This window comes from Condylura cristata, unplaced genomic scaffold, assembly GCF_000260355.1.
Source record: "Condylura cristata isolate star-nosed mole 26May11 unplaced genomic scaffold, ConCri1.0 scaffold00003, whole genome shotgun sequence".
Classification (NCBI taxonomy): domain Eukaryota; kingdom Metazoa; phylum Chordata; class Mammalia; order Eulipotyphla; family Talpidae; genus Condylura; species Condylura cristata.
In genome coordinates, this window is record NW_004567104.1 from 14508396 (window position 1) to 14532391 (window position 23996).

The 23996-nt window shown below is 34.8% G+C and overlaps 1 protein-coding gene across 4 annotated transcripts in view; it reads right to left on the reverse strand.

The window, feature by feature from the left end:
- The window catches only part of TBL1XR1 (transducin (beta)-like 1 X-linked receptor 1), a 168983-nt gene that overhangs the window by 84112 nt on the left and 60875 nt on the right, over positions 1–23996 (reverse strand). For all 4 annotated transcript variants that reach the window (XM_004674979.2, XM_012733188.1, XM_012733176.1 and 1 more), the window contains exon 2: positions 4698–4769. The gene's annotated coding sequence lies outside the window, so the exon portion shown is untranslated. The remainder of the gene's footprint in view (positions 1–4697; positions 4770–23996) is intronic.

Below are 23996 nucleotides of genomic sequence, written 5' to 3' on the forward strand. Positions count from 1 at the left end.
TGGTAATTTAATAATTGTTTTATATACTTACATACTTATACCTTATATATTTTACTTACATTTTGTTTTCTATCTTTAAGCAATATTTATACCTATATATCAGATAAGTCTATAATATTACAAATATATAGAAGAAACAAGTTATGAAAGACATTTTTCAGCTTAAGAAAAGGTGAAAATATTACAATCCATTACTTTGAAAATTAAAAATTTAAACCTGTATTAAAAATGCCATACACAGGCCCTCCCTGGTGGCACAGCGGGTTAAAGCATAGCACTAAGAAGCTAAAGCCACTTCAGCATGAGTTTGATCCCTGCCCTGGAGGTGATCCACATGGCACAGCAGACCTCTCCTGACCTGCCTGCTGCTCCCCTCAGCAGTGTACTTTGTCCATCTGCCTGTTCTGCTACCCGCTCTGTCTCTGGTGAATCCTCACCACCCCTGTACCTCTGGCCTGTACGCCAGTTCTGTATGCACAAATAAATCATTTTTTCAAAAAGCTCATACACACACACCAAAAAAAATGTCATACACATCACACACTATCTCCTACAACCACCAATAATGTATACCCTCATTGCTATATATGGCTCAAAATACTGCTGCTCACTGAAAGGAACCAGAACTTTTTGGAACTGAAGAAGCACAAGTACACAATGAGCTTCTTGGTATGTCACAAAGCAAGGAAGCCTTTATCAAATACTATGAAAGTAATGTCAGAAAATCTCAAAAGTCAAAAATATTACTTCAGTCAAGACATTCTGATCATTCACAAGAAGTTTTTAAAAAAGAGCAATAGACATATCATATCTCTAAATTCACAGTCACACTGTCTAAAAGTTTTTTTAAAAAATTCCAGGAAAATACTCAGTATTTTCAAAATTGATGTATGAAAGACAGAAAGAAGGTCTTAAAATGACATTACTGTGCAAAGTAATGCACAGAATAACCAAGTAACTAATGAAGAAATTTTCTCTTTGTAGAAATTATTACTGATAGTAAAGGCTTGATGAAATTAGAATATCAATGTTGGCACACCTATAATAATGACAGATCTAGTCAATGATCATTAAATGGGCACCTAATACAACAAATAGACACTAAATGTTATATTTTTCTTTTACAACCTATGAAATAGTATGCTGCGCTTATCCATTTAAAACAAAGAAAGCCAAAAGGCCTGATTTAGATTAGGCTTTTAGATATAAGTACCAATTTATCAAAATATAGAGGAGAAAGGCATTTTGCTACAATTAACAAAATACACAATATAGAAACACTTCAAGAAAAACTGAAGGAAAAAATACAAGGTGGTATAATGCTAAGTTGTATGTATTAAAAGAATTGTATATTTAAAAGCATTATGAGTAGATGAGGAAAACTGAATGGTTACTTGATGATATTAAGAAATTATTGTCAAGACCTCATAGCTATCAAGATGACCACTATTAAAAATAACAGAATTTTAATGAAGAAAATAAGATGTGTGTTATAAATATAGACAAACCAGAACGCCTGTGCACTTTTGTAAGAAATATAAAGTGATGCAGCCACTTAAGGAAACAGTATGGAAATGCCACAAAAAAAATAAAAATAGAAAACTAAGCAAGATCTTAAAGGGGTATCTGCACACCTGTATTACACTACTCACAGTATTATTCACAATAGCCAAAGATGGAAGGAACCCAAATGTACACTGATATTTGAATAAAGAAAGGATGGTACATACATACAATGGACTATCAATTTTTAAAACAAGGAAATTCTGTCCTATGTTAACAACACATTTCAGTTTTTGATGAAAAAGTTCTAGAGCAGCCTCCCTGGTGGCATAGGGGTCAGTCTCTGTGCTACAATCACCACAGTCTGAATTCAATCCCCAGCAAGGGAGCTGACCCACATGCTGCAGCAGACTTCTCCTATCTCACCCACTGCTCCCCTGCACAGTGTATTTCAATAGATCTGCCTGTTCTACTCCCCACTTTGTTTGTGGTGAACCTCTCACCTCCGCAACTCTGGGCTACAGCACTCCAGTTAAGTTCTAGAGATCTGTTATCCAACAACGTGGATACACATGTAAGAGTACATTTAAGCATACTAACTATATTTTTGAAATAGTTAAAAGAGCAAATTTAATGTTTTTATTAAACGTAGTAACCTTTTTAAGTAAAAAATGAAGTAGCCATTTTTTTAGAGAATTTATTTATTTTTAAATTCTCTTCATTTATATATAAGAACTGGGGTGTAGGACAGAGCCTGCGGGTGAGGGGATGAGAGGATTCACCAAAGACATCGTGGGGAGAAGAACAGGTGGATCTACTGAAATACATGCTAAGGGAAGCAGCAGGCAAGATAGGAGAGGTCTGCTGTGCCAAGTGGGTCATCTCCCTGGCCGTAGGTCATCAAACTCCATAATGGGAATAGCACTGACACTTAACTCATAGGCGGTCAGGGAGGCCACTAAAGTAATCATTTTTTAAGTGTGATGATATTGTACCACATTTTCAAATATGTTTAATCTTTCACAAATAGTGAAATATTTATGAATGAAACCATGTGATTATATGTATTGGTTTTAAAATAGTCAAGAGAAGAGTTAAAGATGTACATGGGAACTTATTAAAGATGAAACAAAATAGCTGACTACTATAGCTGGATGAGAGATCATTATGCTGTTCTATGAATTTTTTTTAAATTTACTTATTTATGCATACAGAACTGGGGTACAAGCCAGAGGTGTGGGGGAAGTGAAAGGATTAACCAGAGACAGAGTGGGGAGTAGAACAGGTAGACCGACGAAGTACACTGCTGAAGGGAGCAGCGAGTGGGTCAGGAGAGGTCTGCCGCGCCATGTGGATCACCTCTGGAGTGGGGAGTGAACTCATGCTAAAGTGGCTTTAGCTTCTTAGTTCTGTGCTTTAATCCGCTGCGCCACCAGGGAGGGCCTGTTCTATGAAAATTTTTTACAATAAAAATTGAAACTAATAATAATAATTTTATTTATATATATATATCATTTGCCAATGAATCCTATTACAATGAGATAATTATAGAAAATAATGAAATACTTAATATGGAAAAGTAAGTCACAATGATTTAAATTAAAATAACCTACACCTATGTAACAGACCTATGCAACAGAAGAGTGAGGCAAAAAATAAACAAGTATTATAAATCCCTTATGTCAACAACAGTGAGAGTATGTATGGGAGTGACAGAGGTAACTGTATAGTGTCACATAAACCACTCCTTTGTGTCATTTTTTTCAGAGAAAAAAAATGATATATTACATGGCACAAGCTTAACCCAGAACAATATAACATGTCACAAGTTCCTGGGAAAACCACTATTTTGAATCAATACCTATAAATTTATTGGCACATTACACAAATTTGGTGAAATGGCTTCAATGCTTCAACTAGACTTTAAACAATGTTTATAATTTTTACCATCTCTAACATTAATTCACACAGAATACAACATTACAAATTTCTGTGACCTTAATTAGTGAGTTAAAAATGGTTTCAGGGATTTTCAATAAAACTGTCAAAGGTTTCTGAGTTGGCCTTAAGATACAGTCTAGACACTGCCCCAAATGTGAAACAACACATGTAATATGTGAATGACTCTTAAAAACAAAACAAAACAAAACAAAAAAAGTCACTGGAATATAGTAGTTAGAAGGAATAGCCAGTTGGATAGCACCTGCATCCTTAAGATTCCCAACAGGTCTGTACAACAGATTCTCACGGGAGGCATGCCACCAAGAGTCAAGACTCCAATAACCAAGAAATGTTATAGGTTTCAAATGTGATCTTCAAACAAAAAGCCAAGAACAGATAATAATGCCAAAGTTGATTACTGCAGAACCGCCTCTCATGAGAAACTCTATAGTGCTCCAGGAGGAAACAGCAGATTTAACAATAGTTAGTAAATGGTTTAAGCACCCTAAAAACACCCTTTATAAATTAATGAGGAACCATGCCATCATTCAAGTTAAGTAAAGCCAAGGGGGGCGGGGGGGGGCAATGCTATTCCACCATATTCCTCCATAACTGAGAGAGAGTGGAAAGGGAAGGTAAGGAGGAAGGAAGGGGAAAGAAGGTAGAGGAAAAAGAGATAGAAGAGGGCATCCAAAAAAACAGCTGGTATAGAGTCCTGTGATATTTCTTGCCACATAAGTCAGTTGACAGATCGTTATTTCACAAAGAAGGATTTCTAAACGGTCTTTTGAAAAAGGTAAGAATGATTTTCCAGAACAGTATTCAGTAACAAAAAGCAGGTAGAATTTTAGACATTTTAACTCTCCGTTTTCTATAAATATTAGGATAAATGCATTACATATAATACTATTTTAGTTAAGATGGATAAAAATACAAGCCCTATTACTAACACTAAAATTTAATAAGAAAATCTGCTTATTAAACTTCAAGTTCACTATAAAATAATACTTTTCATACTTATAACTATAACAAAAGTTTATAAACTCTGTGAATGTTATAGTGTTTTTCAGCAATTAATTAAAAATTATTTTAAGTACCTAAATGATATGCTTTTTTAAATAAGTCTTTAGTCTGGGAACACATGCATTCTCTGAAATTATGTGACTTTCAGCATTTTTCATAGGTTCTTAAAGATAAAAGATTAAAAAACGCAATTATAACACTGTAACATTGAGAGTGGAAGGAATTCTTACCATTGGCAGTGCATTGATGTAGGGATGTGCAACTGAATATCCTGTACCAATCACAAGCTGCTATTGCTGATGCTGAGAAAAAGGAAAATAAATTATTCAGTGTATTCAAAAACAAATTCAATTTAAAAGATTTCCCAAAATCTAGATGTGTATACTGCTCTTTCCTATCCCCACTATTTTATTTCTCCACCAAGCAATGGTTATAAACAACAGAAACACCTTTTGAAAATGTAATATGTGGAAGACACTGAATCGTTACTGTATTTCTAAAACAGTGACAACAACGAATAAAATGAGATGCAAAGAGAAGACTATGCACGAAGGGTGTTACACTTGCCCCTAAACTCAACTCATGCCAATATTTCTACAATAAGGTCCAGTGAAGTTTTTGCAATCTGTGAGCATGAGACACAAACAGTGAATAGTATAAATTTATTATCTACATATGTACTTTACTAAGAGAACTATCTGGCTAATTTTGAGATATCACCCAAAACTTGCTTTAATCTATAAATTTATATTTTACTGAGTTTACTGTGTCTTTTCACTCCCAAGCTACAGCATATTATATTCCATGAATTTTTGCTCAAATAAGTTGCTCGTCACACACCCTGTCATTTTTCTAAAGTGGTATACTGACCAGCACAGATTCTACCACATACTAGAGTTGGATACAATTTTCTATAAGGAGCATAGGCTGATGCCACAGGAAAGAAGACAGGAATTTTACTTTAAACACCAAACAGGTGAATTTAGTCAGCAACACTAGCGGGGGTAAAGTAAGCATATATACTGAATAACTGTAGGAAAAATGTAATGCCTTTAACCTACTCTCTAATTTTATCTTTAATGGACTGGAACTCTTATTAATGTTAATGGACAGCTAGGTGTTCATGCTACTATGTAACTTGCTGGTAGTTATTATCTACAAAGATCTAAGGACTTAACATGTATTAAACAAGCCACACAATTAATGAAATTATAGATGGTTACATCAACACACACTATCCCACCAGTCCCTGATGCTTCCAGACAGAGGAGGTCAAACTTTTTGGCAGACCATACTTTCTAGCCTCATTGGGAAAGTGACCTATAGACATTGTGATTAAGTACAAACAAAAACTAAATTACTGCTGAATTCTGCTTACATTTGTTATAAGCAGCAATTATGTTACAATAAAATTTCTGAGAATCGGCCCTCCCTGGTGGCACAGGGGGGAAAGCACAGCACTAAGAAGCTTTAAGCCACTTCTGCATGAGTTCGATCCCCGCCTGCCCCAAGTTGTTCAATCCCCACATGCCCGGGAGGTGACCACATGGGGAGGCAGACCTCTCCTGACCAACCAGCTGCTCCCCTCAGCAGTGTACTTCGTTGATCTGCTTGTTCTGTTTCCCACTCTGTCCCTGGTGAATCCTCTAACCCTCACATCTCTGGCCTATATCTCAGTTCTGTATGAATAAATAAATCTTAAAAAAAATTCTGAGAATCTCTTAACTAAAAGCTTTATCAGGCTACCTGCTACCAAAAAAAACGAACACAACATTCCCTAACAAAGAAAAATGTTCAATTTAACACTTAAAGTGTGTGCTACTGAATTATGTACATTTCAAAACACATAAAACCAAAATAAAAAAAAAAGAAATGACTTCTTTAACTACAGTGCTACAATCTATAATATTCTAAATCCTTTCATTAGAATTCTCTTCTCAATCACAATGGTTTTATGTCACTACTAACTTATACCTCAAGGCATAATTTACTCTAAGAGCAAGGCTCATCAGTATCAATAGTGATTATATGTTTATATTTCAAATATCTTTCTTGCAAGACAATTTCTCTTATTATTCATGTTCTTAACATTCTGTTTCTCTGCAAAAAATCTTTGTTTTGTAGGCATTGACTAAAATGAGATAATATAATCCATAATTCTATGTAGTTACAAAATTCTAAAATATATTTATGATAATCTAACAGAAAGTGTACTAAAATTATTTGTTCTGAATTCAAGCTGTCCAAAAAATAAAATCACATATATCCTTTACATAGGCCTTTATAATTTCATCTGCTAAGTATCCTTCACATATAATAGCGGATGACCCTGCCTCAATGTTTTGTGCACTCTGGCTGCCTTGCCATTGCTCATTCCTCTACCAGAATGTCCTTACTAAGTTCTGCCCACAAATCAGTCCATCTCTTCTTTCAAGAGTCAGCCCAAATTAACAACCTCCCTGGATTATTCACCCCACAATTTAAAGTGAAAAAATATGAACCACTCTTACCATACACCTCGCTAACCACAAACTGTAGTGACTACTCTCATACCTTCCCTTTCAGACACTGAGAACAGCAAGTGATTTGTTCATCTTGCAATCCACACCACAGAACTAAAAATAGTGCCTTGAACATAACAGTTCTGAAAATACACATGATGATATATTATCTACATGTGTAGGAATAAGCACATATGTATTTGACAACAAAACAGTAAGTGAAACACAACAAAAGTCACATTAGTAAGGAATAGCTCAACAGCAAACTTTTATTCTAAAAATGCTTAGGAGAGTCTGTTTATACTAATAATTTTAGAACCACTTCCAAGAAATGGATCATAAAGGTAGATTTTTAGCATTAAAAGAATAAAGTGCTGCATAAATTATACATTTTCTTTTTGTAATGAAATAAATGTTTGCGGAATTTGGTTTTGTCTCTAAACAAAAAACTTTTATTTTAGAATCTGTATTCTTGAACACTTTAGCTAAAATATGAAGTATCAATATTAGAATGGGATCTCAGCATACAAGCAAAATACTGCTAACTTAACAGATAGCCAAAATCTACCACTTTCACATAAATAGGAGATTAAGATGTAAAATTCTATAAAACAGCACAACTGTTTTGACTTATCTCTAAAAATATTACTCTGCCATCTCTACAAGTAAATTTATTTGATGTAAAGATTTCTTTAGAAAGCTAATAGATTATGGGAACTTTTAGTAAGTAATATCAAAATAAAGTAATATCAAATTGTAAACTTCCTTATAATTTAAAGTTACAATAGCTACACTGGAACCCAGTGACTAATAACTTATCAGGAAACGTCCTGGAATCCTTTAGAGAAAATTTTTAAAATAGAGCTCGTTTAGGTTGGAAAATTTGGGAAATTATTCCAAAGAAATCAATAGAAAAAATGTAACAAGTCAGCCATAATTAATCTGCTTAGAAAGACTTTATTAAACAAAGTAGACAAAAGTCAGAAATAAAGTCCAAATTAAACTGTTTAGCACATTTCTTTAAAGTAAAATAAACAATATGTCTCATGTTGAAACAAATTAAAAATAAAGTATTTGTGAAGCAAGAGTTCCAAATGAATCTTCTCAAAAATGACTAGTAGTCACCTTCTTCAACCAGGCAATCTCTACTAGCATACTATATTTGTACTAAAGTCTGAAGACATTGTATCCTTTGCTATCTTCACCGCATTCTCCTACAGAATCACACAGAGGTTATACTCTACATGACAAGAAGATGAAATGAGTTGAAAAGATAAAAGATGATCCCTTTAAGTTCTGGAACAAGACAAGAATATCTGCTCTCACCACTGCTTTCCAAATAATATTAAAAGTCCTACTTAGAGCAATTAGGCAAGTGAAAGACATAAATCCAAATACAGAAAGAAGTAAAACTATCACTACTTGCAGATTATACAGTAATATGTAAAAACTCTCCCAAAACACTAATAAGAACAATAAACCAATTTGGTAAAGTGGCAGGTTACAAAAGCAACAGATAGAAATATACTTGTAGTCCTCTTACATGCAAAGTATCAGTCTGAAGAAGATAAAAAAATCAAAGGGCCCTCCCTGGTGGCGCAGTAGGTTAAAGCACCACACTAAGAAGCTAAAGCCACTTCAGCATGAATTCGATCCCCATCCCAGAGCTGACCCACATGGCCAGGCAGGCCTCTCTTGACCTGCCCTCTGCTCCCCTCAGCAGTGCACTCCATCCATCTGCCTGTTCTGCTCCCCACTCTGTCTCTGGTGAATTGTCTCACTGCCCCTGCACCTCTGGCCTGTACCCCAGTTCTGTATGCATAAATAAATCAATTTTTAAAAAAATCAAAGAAGCCATCCCATTTACAATTATAAATGCATGCACACACACACACACACACACACACACAGGAATAAACCTAACAAAGATGCAGAAAAACTAAAGAAAAATATTAAATAAAGTTAAAATAAATAGAAGACAATAAATGGAAAGATATTCTCTGCTCATAGGTCAGAAAAAATTAACATTATCTAAATGGCCATTCTATGAACAGCAATTTACAGATTCACTGCAATTCCAATAAAAATCTCAATGGCATTCTTCACAGAAATAGAAGACATATTGCTGTAATATACATGGAATCACAAAAACCTCAACAGCCAAAGCTCTCCTAATTAAAAGGAGAACAGAGGCATTACATGCCCAGACTTCAAACTATACTACAAAGCCTTACTAATTAAAACAGTACAACACTGGAACAATACAAAAAGACATGCAGACCAATGGAACTGAATTGAAACCCAGAAATAATGTCACATATATATGGTCAACCAATTTATGATAAATGAACAATGACTACACATTGGAACTAGCAAAACTCTCTTCAATAAATGTGCTGGAAAAATTGGACTGCTACACACAAAGAATAAAACTAGATTACTACCTCACACCATGCAAAAATTAATTCAAAATGGCTATAAGATTTGACTATAAGACCTGAAACCATAAAACACATAGAAGAAAAAACAGGCAGAAGAGGACTCATTGAAGAGGATTCAATGACATACACATTTCAGAAACACCTTTGAGGACTCATCCCGAAAGTAAAGATTATGAAGGGAAGGATAAACAGCTGGGACTACATTAAACTGAGAAATTTCTGTAAAGCAAAGAGACAATAACCAAAACAAAGAGTTAATCCAGAGATACGAAGAAAATATTTGTATTCCATACAATCAAAAAGGGACTGACACCAATCATCTACAAAGAACTTACATGCACAAACACACACAGAGACAATTCAAACAAAAAAATGGCTAGAACTAAAAAGACACTTCTCCAAAGAGGAAATGCAAATAGACTCCAGTTATATGGGGGGAAAAAAACTCATTATCACATACAGTCAGAGAAATGCAAATCAAAACCACAATAAGATACCACCTCACTCCAATAAGAATGGCCCACATTTAAAAAAAACTGGGAACAAATGCTGGTTGAGGATGTGACAACACTGCTGTTGGGAATGCAAATGCACTGTGGAAAGCTGTGTGGAGGTTCCTCAATTTACTAAAAATACATCTACCATATGACCCAGAAATTCTACTCCTAGAAATTTATGCAACAGACACAAAAACATGAATTCAAAAGAAATTAAACTTCTATGATTATTGCAGCACTATTTATGATAGCTGAGATATGGAAACAACCTAAATGCCCAAAAACTGATGAGGGGTCATGATGTGGTATAGATACATAATGGAATACTATTCAGCAATCAAAAAGATAAACTCATGTCATTCACAGCAACATGGACAGAACAAGAAGAACTATGGTCAGTGAAGGAAAAAGAAAAGTATCAGATGGATTGCTCACTCGTAAGAGTAATATAGGGAAACAGAAGAAAAGGTTTAAAAAAAGAAACAAAACTTGCAGGCTAACTATAGATTTGAGGCATATGGGGCAGGGGCAGGGGTTAGGTGGTGGGAGAGGTCTAAACAGGGGAAAGAAATGGTGGTGGTTCACAGGTGATGTGGCAATGGGAGAAATGGGAATACCCAACAGGAGAAATCTAATGTACAAAAATGAACAACAATGTAAGAAAATAAGAATGCTTAAATAGTGAGGGGGGAGAAGGAGGGAGAAAGCAGGCAAGGAGGGAGAGAGGAAAAGGAAGAGAGAGAGGGAAGGGAAGAGAAAGAGGATGAGGCGCACAGAAACAAAGACACTTTAACAGAGGAATAGCTTAATGAAACTGATCTGAAATCAAACTCAAAGAGCTAAAGGCAAAGTAGTTAGACCTTACAGTTTTGCTGTCACTACCTAAGATTTTCAGGTCCCTTCGTTACCTAAGTAACTTAGGGAAAGTGGGTTTGAATGTTATATATTACAATCTCAATTTTCTATAATTAAGATTTGAAAGAACACAAGCTCACTGGTGTCTAAGTGTTTAGTCGGGTTAGTATCATTGGTAGTATTTCACATGTGGTTGAATTTTATATTAAATGTACACCCAAAAAACCCACGGTAGAGAATAAAACAAAATGCTATCAAGCATCATAAAATTTGCCTGCCAAAGAATAAACAGTGCAATTAAAGACAATAAAACCCACAAACTACTAAGCTTTTTTAAATTAAAATTTGGTTTCAGCCATTTCTAGTGTTACTGAAAGTCAGGTTTATTTTTTAGGACCCAAGGTTTCCAGTTCACTAGCTCTCAGTAATAGAGAATTTGAACATGAGAAAAGGCCTACACCCAACTTTAGCTGTAATACCAGAAAGCACACAGAAAGATATAAATGTACACTGTTGCTTTACCCAAAAAAAGCGAACACATCAAAAAAGTGTAACTATGATGTTTCTTTTCCCCACCAAAAAGCTGTTATTAATGATACATTTATATTTATAGTGTTTTAGAAATATGACAGAATTTAAATAGTTTTCTTTTTAACAAAGTTATTGGAACAGCTCATCTTTTCTTCTTAAGTAGTTTAGGGAGAAGAAACAAGTAAAAGGGTGTCAGGAGACAACAGGAGCAACTTTAAAATCTCTGAAACAACTGGATGTGGAAAAATAAATGTTCCCTGCTCCAAATTTGGCTAAGACATACACAGTTATGTTAGCACTTTATACACGGGGGGAGAGAAGATGGACTGATACAATCCCTAGATCTAATTAGATTTCTCACCCTCTTCCCAAAGATTGAGTGAGTCAAGAAATGAAGAATTTGAATAACTAGGTTAGTACAACAAAACCATTCTGTTGGACAATACATTCCCAGTAGACACTGAGAACAGTTTGGCCAGGGATATGCCTGGGTCTTTGATTAACTCTTGTTTTATAAAAATCCCTTTCTAGATTCGAATCTGTGACAAAGTGGGTTCTTCTCTCAGATTTAATGGGTTGCAGACAGAATCTGTATTATCAGTTGCATTTAAAAGCTCCCCAAGGTGATTCTACTGATAACAGGATCTGAGAACCACTATATTCCAGGAAAGTACATGATGGCTAATTTTACTAGTCAAATTCTAATTATCATTCTATTGGGGGGAGGGAACACAGAAGGATCCTTTCTTTCAAATGCTATCATTACAAAAGTGGCTCTCAAAACCAGAATGAAAAACATTGTATCAAGAATAATTAAAACTTAATTTGATTTTTAAGATTAACAATAAGAAAACACAAATTTCAAAATAGAAAAGACAATTCTGAGGATATCTTTAGATAGAAATAAACCCAAAAGACAACAAAGTAAAAGAAATAGCATTAAAAAGGAACATTACTGATACATTTAGATAAAGAAACAGAATGATCAAATAAGACTATGTATGAAAACATTTTAATAGGTAAAAGCTTGAGAAAGATTTATTTTCTTGCTGACTAGAAATAAAAAACTATCACAAAAATCAGTGAAAATGTTCAAACAAAACCTGGATCTATCACTAAACAAGAAGTTGGCATAATGGGACAGGTAATGAGTTTTTTTTTTGTTTTTTTTTTTGCTTCCCCTGTTCAATTTACTCAACATCCAGCTATACTATTAGGACCCCCAAAAGCTACCATGACCCTTTTGTACAATTTAGACTCCACTAGGACAAATTAGGAAAAAGAGAAGCCATATTATGGTACATGAGGTAGTAGATTCCCACGCTCTGACACTGAGCAGGTTACCTAACACAAATTACTTAACCTCAGTTTTCTCATCTGTAAACAGTCATGAGAATTGAATAACTTGTTTATAAAACGCTAAACATGACCTAGCATAAGATTCAAATGCAACCATGTTAAACAGTCTCTATAAATAAAAAAGACCACTCTCTGAGAAAACAGACCTTTACCAAGGAAATGGCTATCTCTCTCACCCTTCCCCCATGTATAACAGAGACAAATGTCTTTTCTTCAGTAATTCCTTTATTTCCTTCAATACAAAAAAACATTCCTCTTCTCTCTGCCCATGACCCAATTTATAATGAAGCACTTACTGAGACTATATAAATACCACAGCGCCAATTTATTTTCATTCATTGCTATGAAATGGTCTAGGGTAATGCCAAAAAAAGTTACTATTTTTGTTTCTGCGGGTCACATGGTCACTGTTAAAACTCAACTCTGCTATTATATAGTGCAAACCAGACAGACAAAACATAAATGATATTAGCACTACTGTTCCCAACTCTCACCTTCTCTCTCTCACACACACAACATACAGGCAGAGAGACCATCAAAAAAAAAAAAAAAAATTCAAGGGGCCCCTCCCTGGTAGCACAGCAGGTTAAAACACAGCACTAAGAAGCTAAAAGTGGGCCCTACCTGGTGGCGCAGTGGGTTAAAGCACAGCACTGAGAAGCTTAAGCCAGTTCTGCATGAGTTCAATTCCCGCCTGCCCTGGAGGTGACCACATGGTGTGGCAGACCTCTCCTGACCCGCCCACTGCTCCCCTCAGCAGTGTACTTCATAGATCTGCCTGTTCTGCTCCCCACTCTGTCTCTGGTGAAGTCTCTCGCTGCCCCTGAGCCTCTGGCCTGTACCCCAGTTCTGTATGCACAAATAAATAAATCTTAAAAAAAGAAAAAAAAAAGAAGCTAAAAGCACCTTCAGCATGAATTCAATCCCACCCACTCTGTCTCTGATGAATCCCATCACTGCCCTGCACCTCTGGCCTATACCCCAGTGCTGTATGCATAACTAAATCTTTTAAAATAAATAAATATTCAAATGGAGATTACTCAAACAATCCTTAGAAACTATACAACCATTCTATGAGAAGAAAATTGTCTAAGATATGCAAGCATGTTAATTGTATGTGATATTTTAGTTATGTAAAAGTGAAGTTTGATAGGAAAGACTATGAAAACTCCAGTATTCTTTGACATCTTCACACATTTAAAACACAGTAATATGGGAAGAAATAATAGAGCAAAAGTTTTCTATTCTATGTTTAAAAACTCAGCTCTTTCATACCATGATCTATATAACCTAACAATTCATTCTCTAAAATGGAGATATTATAAAGTACTATACTTTGCAGAAATGGTGTTTGATGAAGAATCAGGCTTATAAAAAAATAAGCCCTGATTTTAAAAGCAGTAGCATACCACACTTATTAAATCCCAAAAAGATGTTTTCATATAATATTAATACTAATAAACGTTAACTAATTTTTACTACTTATGTAGCTTTAAAGGGAAAAAAGGAGTTAAGAATATTATAATGCCCACACATACATGATCAACTAATCAATGACAAAGGAACAAAAAACATAAGTCTTGTCAATAACTGGTATTGGAAAAAATGGACTGCAACATGCAAAGAAAAAAAAAACTAGACTACTATCTCACACCATATACTAAAATCTACTCAAAACTGATAAAAAAAAATTGAATGTAAGACCCAACACCATAAAATACAGAAGAAAACATAGGCAAAACACTCCATGACATAAACCATCAGAAGCATCTTTGAGAATTCTCCAGAAACAAGGAAAACAAAGAAGATAAACAATTTGGACTACATAAACTAAAAAGTTTCTGCACAGCAAAAGACAATAATCAAGAGACATCCTAATGAATGAGAGAAAATATTTGCACAGATACAAAGAACTTAACCAAACTAAACAATATAGTCAAAAAAAAAAAAAGTTAACAAAACTAACAAGACACTTCTCCAGAGAAAGGCAAAGAGCCAAAAGGCATATAAAAAATGTTAAGTCATCACTAGTTTAACAGGGAAACACAAATCAAAACCACAATGAGATACCTACCACCTCACTCCACTAAAAATAGCCTCAACATTATTTAAAAAAAACAAACAAACAAACAAACAAAAAAAACAGAACAAATGCTGCAGAGGATTTGAGATAAAGGAATAAAGGAATCCTCTCTTACACTGCTGTTGTGAATGCAAACTGGACCAGCCACTATGGAAAGCTGTGTGAAGGGTCCCTCAATTTACTTAAAATGAATCTATCATATAATCTATAGTGATTCCCTCCTAGGAATCTACACAAAGGATACAAAAACATTAATTTGAAAGGAAACCTGCACTCCCATGTTTATATTACCATTATTTGCAATAGCTAAGATAAGGAAACAAGCCAAATGCCTTAAATAGATGAATGGATCAAAAGTTGCAGTATATTTACACAGTGGAATACTATTCAGCATTCGAAATAGAAAAAGGCATGCCATTTGCAGCAACATGGATGGAGGTGGAAGGGATTATGCTAATGAAATTAGAAGGAAAAAGATAAATACCAATGATCTCACTTATATGTGGACTATAGAGAAACCAAACAAAAGGTCAAGGAAAAGTCAAAACTAGCAAGGATAACCATATAACAGAGACACAGAGCAAAAGAGGGGGTAGGAGGGGATGAAAACTGGGGAGGGATGAACACAAGATAATATGGTAATGGTTCAGGGGTAATATAGTGGCAGGAGAACTATAACTATGGGCACTACAACAACATAAGAAAAAATTTTTTTAATTTGTATAATGCTGAAAGTAGCCCCCCCAAAAAAATATGACCTAACACAAAATTATAAAAATAGCAGTGAGAAGTACTTAAAAAATATTTGAACAAAGATAACAATGAAGGCATAGAAATAGCAGAATGGTCCTGGAAATAAACCCCCTTGGCCAGATAAAATGCAATGGAAAAAAAAAAAAAAAAACACTGGCCATAGTTTTACCAATAATAATTTTCACAAGGTAGTAAGAAGTATTACAACTATTTTTTAAAATAAAGAGAAATGAATTTGTATCCTAGCTTACTCACATGGTTGTTGGTAACACCAAAAATCATTTCTATAATGTTAACAAAAATGTTACTGCAAAAAATGTATTCACACTTTCTAACAGTCTTCATAACAGAATTCACAAACGAACCTGGGAAAGTAACAATAGTGTGAACTATTTTTTTTTTTTTAATAGTCTCTGGGCCTTCTTGGTGGCATGAGTTAAAGTCAGCACTATCATCAAGCTATCACCAGCCACTGAGGTCTGAGTTCCATCCCCCCAGCCATGGAGTTGATCCACATGGCCCAAGAGACCTCTCCTGTCTTGCCAGCTGCTCCACTCTGCAATTTATTTCTGTAGATTTGCCTGTTCTACTCCCATTCTGTCTCTGGTGATTCCTCATCACCCTTCCCCACTTCATCACCCCCCCCACACACACACACACACCCCTGATCTACATCCCAGTTCTTGCATGCATGCATAAATATTTAAAAAATAAAAAATTAGTTTCTAAAACTATAAAAAGAATTACACTAAAACAGTAGGTATTCTGTTCATAGTTCTTTAATATCAAAGCAACCAAATGTACCATCAAACAACAAAAGATCTGAATGCTTTAAGTGAACTTTTCCATTATGTTAAAAGACAAACCAAGAAGAAAACTAGATTCTCCTTCAGGGGACCAGGGAGCAATGTTAAGTAAAGCCTATGTTTATCTGTAAGTCAAGTGAAATAGAGGGTGTTTGTTTGTTTACTCACTACATAGCATTTATCCTTCAACAAACAGAACTCTAGAAATAAAGGAAGCAGAAAGCCCGAGGGGTGAAAGGAAGAATTTTACTAACCTCTTTAAGTGTTAGCAACTCACCAACTTTTGAAACAAAACTTTGTAGAATACATCAGTAAATAAATGTTCTTGCCCTCACAGATTTTGAATTACAGCAGAATTTAGAATTACTCCTACTTAGTGATTATGTAAAATACAGTAATTGGCCCGGGGGGGGGGGGGGGGGGAACTGAGTTACATAAAGGGACCAGAAGTTTTTGGCAGAAAGGGAGAAGGTGGTATCCTCAAGATGTAGAAATAAGTATATGGTCATACTTGGTTTATTATTTCAACTGAGAGCTGGTAAGAACTTAGAAACCTATTGTCCATTCTATACTCTGTATGAAGGTAATCAAGTGTGAAGTGTAATTCCAGTGTTGGTTGGGAGCCATAGCTGGACCATCAATACTCACAAATTAGGTTATTTTATGTTTACATTACTTTACCTTTTTTTGTGAAATACCTCTTCTTGCTTATATTTCCCTGTATTATATAGTTAAGATTCCTATATTTTAATAACAATATTTAAATAGCATATTTAAATTTTCAGCATGATATTATGGAGGCTATTAACAAAAGTTATCACATGCAAAAGATACATTAAATAAGAGAAACTTTCATAACTACTGCCCAAAATCTGTTCAAATTATTTTTCATATATACCTTCCTGCAAAGTTATCAAAGAACTTTGAACTTTTGCAAGACACGGGTTACTAAAAAAAAAAGAGAGAAGAAAAGAAAAATGCTATTGAATAAGAAGGTCTGTTCACTCTAATCCTATTTCAGTTTAGAAAAGAGCCTTAATATTTTAAATAACTAGCAAATGCTTACATTGTACCTATCACTACATTATATTTACTTACCATTATTACCTAAAAATACTTAACTTGGTAAAAATAACAAAACACAGTAGTGGATACAAACCAAGACATTAATGATCAGAGTCCCTCCCTGTTCATTAGATCTAGTATATTTCAGAAAGGTGGGGAAAAAAAAAGGGGGGGGGGACAAGTGAAAATAGTTTATAAAAATGCACAAAGCTAGAAATATAAGCTTTTTTCAACCCCTTCAATTCTCCTTGGGGGGGAAAAACATTATCTCTATAATGGTTCTAATATCGTAAGATTTGTTTCTAAAACATAAGATTCCAGTGAATGCTAAATGAGATTGGAAATGAGGGTTTGTGTGAGTAGAAAAGTAAACACAAAATCTAACCTCTTCCTCATGGGAAGGGAACTTTAAGATAGAAAATACCCAAGTACTCCAATGAAAATATCTTTTCCACAAAAATATGAAAATCTGTGATTGTTCACTGGTTCCTTATTATAAGTTAAGGCTTATCAATTAGATGCAAAGAACTACTCTAGTAACTCAGACCACACTAGAGAAACTCAAAACCTTAAGAAGACCGTATCCTTGACTATTTACTCTGAAGAGTATTGAACAGGAAAGGCTATCAGAGTTCTTTCAAGCCAGCAATTCTGCCAGCAGAAAATGAAAACCAGGAGTTAGTCTTTACACCACCATCCCCTTTCCACCACCTGAAGCCCAAGATGAAAATAAGCAATAATTTATAGAAGAATGTTAACTACCTTGGCTTAGATCCCCAAGCTTCAAAGAAACAATACTATTTTATAAGAGCCTCATGGATATAGATGCCATGCCCCAACTATCAAAGGACCCATTCAGTTACATGAATGTATCATACTTTCCTACCAGATATCCACCCTACATTTCAGTGGCCATTTTGCCTGGACCCCCATTTGCTGACAGTAACTACCAACATTCATCTTTATTTTCCAAATGAAGGAGCCCCTAAGGGGATGAGGTTGTCCACTGTCTACAGAGAAGGACTATGGGTGCTTTGGTAATGAGTGCGAAGTGGTGACATACATATGAAGAGGAACGAAGTTGTATCTTTTTGAGTCATGTAGAATATTATAAGCCAACATTACCTCGATTTAAAAAAAAAAAAACTTTAAAAAAATGCACCATATCCAGATTAAATCACTCACTTTCTCAGCAGCTAGAAATAGCTACACACAAGTCTGGCTATTGGAGGGTGGAAGGCCACAAGAGAACAGATGTGGTACTCTTCCTACTTTCTTAAACATGATACCTCCTGCAGCAATGCTCATTTTTCAATGACCTGATGAACTATATCATAATAACAAAAAGGAGGGAAAATAGCAACTTCATGCCTCTCAATTTGTTGTAAACAATTGTTAACAGATGCTTGAAGCCCAGTAGACATCTTTCTCCCCGTAGAAGGGTCACCTAAAGTATTTCAAACTTACCTCATCTCCCATCCCAAACTTTCTTCCCATAGTCTCTGCGTATAGCTCCACCCTTCCAGTCTCATTGAAGTTAGAAGTATGACTCCTTCTCCTTCCTCATCTACATCTAGTCACTAAACACCTCTATTTTCTATCACTGGGGCATTACTTGACAACTACATTTTTTAAAGTTTCCCAAATTAACCATATCTTACAACTTTTTATATGCTGTATCCTTTGGCTAAATGTCAGATCACCTACATCCCACATAAGGGTTTCCCCCTTCACTAGAAGGTATGTATCCTGAACCAGTCTTACTCACCTTTCTAATTATAGGTAACTGGAACAAAGTATGACAAGCATATTAAAATGTACATTTCTCACAAAAGAAACAGAGGTTAAAAAAAAGACTTCATCTACACGGGTATAATAATTATAATAAAATTGTTGGGAATCACAAAGTCAATGTAATGAATAACAAAAATAAATAATTCTGAAACTATATCGAAATTGAGAATACTGTAAATATGGTATTTGTGCCAAAAGCAAAATATAAGAACCATGACCAATTATTTAACAACCACACCTAGCTTTGAAAGATTCTGTTACCTGGAACATATTTTCATAAAAACCTAGCTCACTGATAAGGCATTTTTAAATGAAGTTCCAGTCTGTAATAGATACAGATACAAATTTTAAAACATAACCATTGCTCCTGAAGAGCATTTCTTAAGTTTTGCTCCTTTAAGGTATGTGTGTTGATTTCGATACTGTGATTTAGGCCAGAGTAGAGTAACTAGGCAAAGGAGAGCTGCATAGAGATTAAATACCAACAGCCTAAATTCAGTTCACTGAATTAAGGTTTGGGGACCCTCCCGGGTGGCACAGTGAGTTAAAGCACTGCACAGAAGCTAAAGTCTCTTCCACACAAGTTCGATCCCCGCCTGCCCCAGAGGTGATCCACATGGTGTGGTAGACCTCTCCTAACCCGCCCGCTGCTCCCCTCAGCAGTGTACTCCATCTGCCTGTTCTGTTCCCCGCACTGTCTCTGATGAAGCCTCTCACCGCCCCTGCACCTCTGGCCTGTACCCCAGTTCTGCATGCACAAATAAATAAATCCTAAAAAAAAAAAATAAATTAAGGTCTGATATCTTTCCAAGGTTCTTCTACATACAAAAACCGGGGAAACTATTCCATGAAATTAAATAGTTTACAATAAGCAGGGATGCCTTTCATCATCATTTTCTGATCCCAAGATTCTAGACAAAAAGAACAATAGGGAAAAAGAAAAATTTGCTTTACTGGCATTCTAATACTGGAGGAAATAACATCTCAAAGAATATGGACGTCTTTTAGGTATTTACTACAATAAAGATGTCTATATTTTTTTGAATCTTCTAAATTTATTGGTGACTACTATGAAAGTATATCCCTCTCTCATACCTCCCATATTATTTGCTTTCCTGTTTGCTCTTTACCCATACCAAATTCACTAATACTTCCACATTCATTTAATAATCTTATGCCAAGACACTACATTACAAAAATACAACTGTCAAAAACAAATGTCTAGTTCTTTACGACTCAACCATTGTTAGTACACTCACTCAAATATTTACATTGCCTGCCATTTCAAAGCTTCACCTGATCGTATTCAAATTCTACGATTTAGAAGAAACTACACACAGAACTGCAAGAATATTATGGCCCCTACCATTTCACCACCACTTACCAAACATTAAGTATCATGTGCTGCACTCTCTAAGACTGTCTCCTCTATCGTAAGTTATGAATCTTACTACTACTGACAGAAGGGTAGTTATGAAAATAAGAGAATATAATAATAATTTAATATAATAAACAATGGGCTTTTTAAATGTAATCTAGAGTTCATTTTTAACAAAAGAGAATGCAATATTTTCTAAATAGACCTGTACTGGCATTCCCAAAATGGGAAATAAAACCCATTTTTATTATCACAGGAAGACATGGATTAATCAAATATCCATGTTTTAAAAAATTACTAGTCTATTATTCCTGTTCCCTAACACCCACTTGATAACTGAGGAACAAACTACAGCTTAAGCAAGCAATACTTGAATCACTGCCAAATATCTGCAGTGATGTCAAGTAATGGGTAAATTTAATAAAGCTTCCATTAAGCTTTCTCCAAAATTACAAAGTATTTAAAAATAGTACCTTCATTTTGGTTTTGACTGTCATATAGATTACTATCTGTATAGCATGGCATTACTTTTTCCTTCTAGATATAACATCATAATGATTTTAAAAACATTAATAAGAAAAATTTGCATTTTCCCATTCCAGAATGTTTTTTATAGGCAGTGTAAGCTCTCAGTTTTCCCTGGAGTTTATTACCATAGATAATTTAATGTGTTCTAAAAATTCTACTAACGGGCATCTTCTCCAGTGTAGTAATAAAAACATTAAGTTTGATTCACTCTAATATTGAAATTTACTAGTGACTAACTTTCTAATTTAAGTCAGCAAATTTCATTTGGAAATTAATGAATTCCACTTCATTTCCACAACAATGATTGAGAGAAATAGAAAGGAAAACTGGTTATTTCACTTTAAGGGTAGAAAAGCAGTATTGGACAGTAGAATGGGCTAGTGTAAGTGAAATTATCAACCAGTAACCGCTGAATATTCTGACCCCACAATTTGCTATTTTTCACACTGTGGAAGGTTATAAAAGCAGTTAGAAATCAGGAGTCAATTTGATATTATTTTTTACATATAAAGTCTGACATTTTTCTCTCTACTTCATTGTTCTCAACCAGAAATTCATGACACAGTTGTAGAATGCTCAAGCTATCACTAAGTTACATTCTAGTGAATTGGTTCCATTTAGGCCAACATATATCTGGTTCCTTCAAAATCATTTGATCTCTTCAAATTCTTCAACTATTCTTAAAACATTCATTCATTCAGTTGCTCATTTAAGAACCATAGACTTTATTTCATTCCAAATGGGAGAACTGCATATTATAACTAAACTACCCATGCAAAATATAAAAGTCAGAAATTGCTTCAAATTCTAAAGCTCCAAAGACTACTTGGGAATATTATTTGGTGGTCACTGGAGTTTCTTGAAATCCATCTCTCCATGGTGATATATTTCTAGACTTCTGAGAGGAAAATGTACAGAGAGGACAAAAAATAATAGAATTTTGTTTAAGGTCTATTTACAATTATCTGTTGTTAGCCTAATGCATTTGTTGCTGTAAAATATTAGGAATGTGTGTGTGTATACTTGACCCCAATTCTTTTTAGTTTCCTAATAAGGACACTGGAGCATATTTTGTTCTAATACTTAGTCTCTAACCCTGGTTTCTCACACAGAGTCCCGAAGCCCGTTGCAATTTGCTGGGTGATAAAAGTGTCTTTTGTTCTAATGACAGGACTCTTAGTGGTCTTCTGGATAACTTTAGATGGAATGGCAAAAAGATGCCATGATTAGAACGTTGAACTTCATCCCCGTATCCTCTGGAAAAAGAGTGGGGCTGTTGACTAAGGGTCTGATCCTGCCTACATGATGGAGCCTCCATAAAAAAGGCAAAAGGATGGGATTTAGATCTCCAGATTGTTGAATACATGCAGCTACTGAGAGTGATATAGTCCACTAGGGCATGCCCCTTCCCATATCCTACCCTATCCATCTCTAGCTCTTCCACTGTAATATGCATCATAGGCCTTTTATAGTAAACTGGTACACCTAACTAAATGGTCTCTTGAGGTCAGTGAGTTATTTTAGTTAAGTTTTCATACCCAAGGAGGGGGTGGTGGAAACCCTGGCTAATAGCCAATACATCAAAAGAACAGATGACAAACGGAGACTTGCAGTTGTCATCTGAAATGGGGCTAGTTTTGTGGTCTTGAGTCCTTAATTCATATGGGATGATAACCTCAGTCAGACTGGAACTGAACTGTAGGACACTCTAGCTGTTGTTCAAGGGATTGACTGGCTACTTATAAAGGAAAACACACAAGTGTGTTTCTTGATAGGTCCTAACATTTCCTCTAGCCAATGAATCTGTTACTGCATTTGCTCACATTTTCTTTATATCAGCCTACATCAATGTTTTTTCTCCTGAGGCATTATTCAAAAAGCACATATTTTACTAAGATATTATTAAGGATAGTCAGTCTACTTTTAAGTAATACATTGTGACTAAAGCTAACAGAACAAAATAGACATAAATAAATAAAGTTGCTAACATCTTTGCCTCTTGAGAGTAAGGCTAGTGTTAACAAAAAAAAAAAAAAAACCTGGAAAAAAAAATTTTTTAAGTATTGCATTTTCTGACTTCCTAATTCACCCAAGACCAGGATATAAATTTCCATTATGCAGGTAACAAACATTAACTACACTTGCCTTCTTCTCCACACCCCTACATACTGAGTATATCTCTGGTAATTTAACAAGATTCACTACAACTTTGAGGTACAAATTTTAAAAATACCAGACTTTACCTAGTAAGATATGAATTTTATATAATCATTCGTGTAAACACTTTAAAATTATTATATTTTTGTTAAGGGATGTTACGTACCCTTTAAAATTAAGAATAATGGTCATGGTATTTTGATTCAAAGAGAAGACTAGAATCTAAGACAAAATTAAAACTAAGACAAAATTAAAATGTGACTTGTCTTAGTCACCCTTTCATTGATGAAAGCAAAGACCTAAACAGTGGAAAAGGAGAGAATATGGAAAAAGACTTTTGGTAAAGACTAGAATCCGTTTGTGAATGTTCACATAAGGCTTATTATATTGAGTGTTTATCATTTCAAATCAGATTATATCCAAACTTTTCCATTCAAATTTCTTTTTCTACAGTTCCGTGATTTTCCTCTTTTCCAAAGGTACCATATTTTAATCAGTATCAGTACAAATATCCTTTTACTTTCCATGTTATCTCACTTACTCCCCCAAAGCAATTACTCTCCAAAAGCAATCCTTTTAATAATTACAATTCAAAACCTACTCGATTCTCAACCCAGAATCCTACAGCTCCTTCTTCTTCTTATAGGATTCCATCTTTCCCACTCCTTTAAAACCAGTTAGCATAATTTACATTTGTTCCTGTTGAAGCTGAAGAGTAGTCTCCAAAACTATCAGTGTCAGTGTAGTAAAACAAAAAGGAAAACTGAGAAACTACACCAGA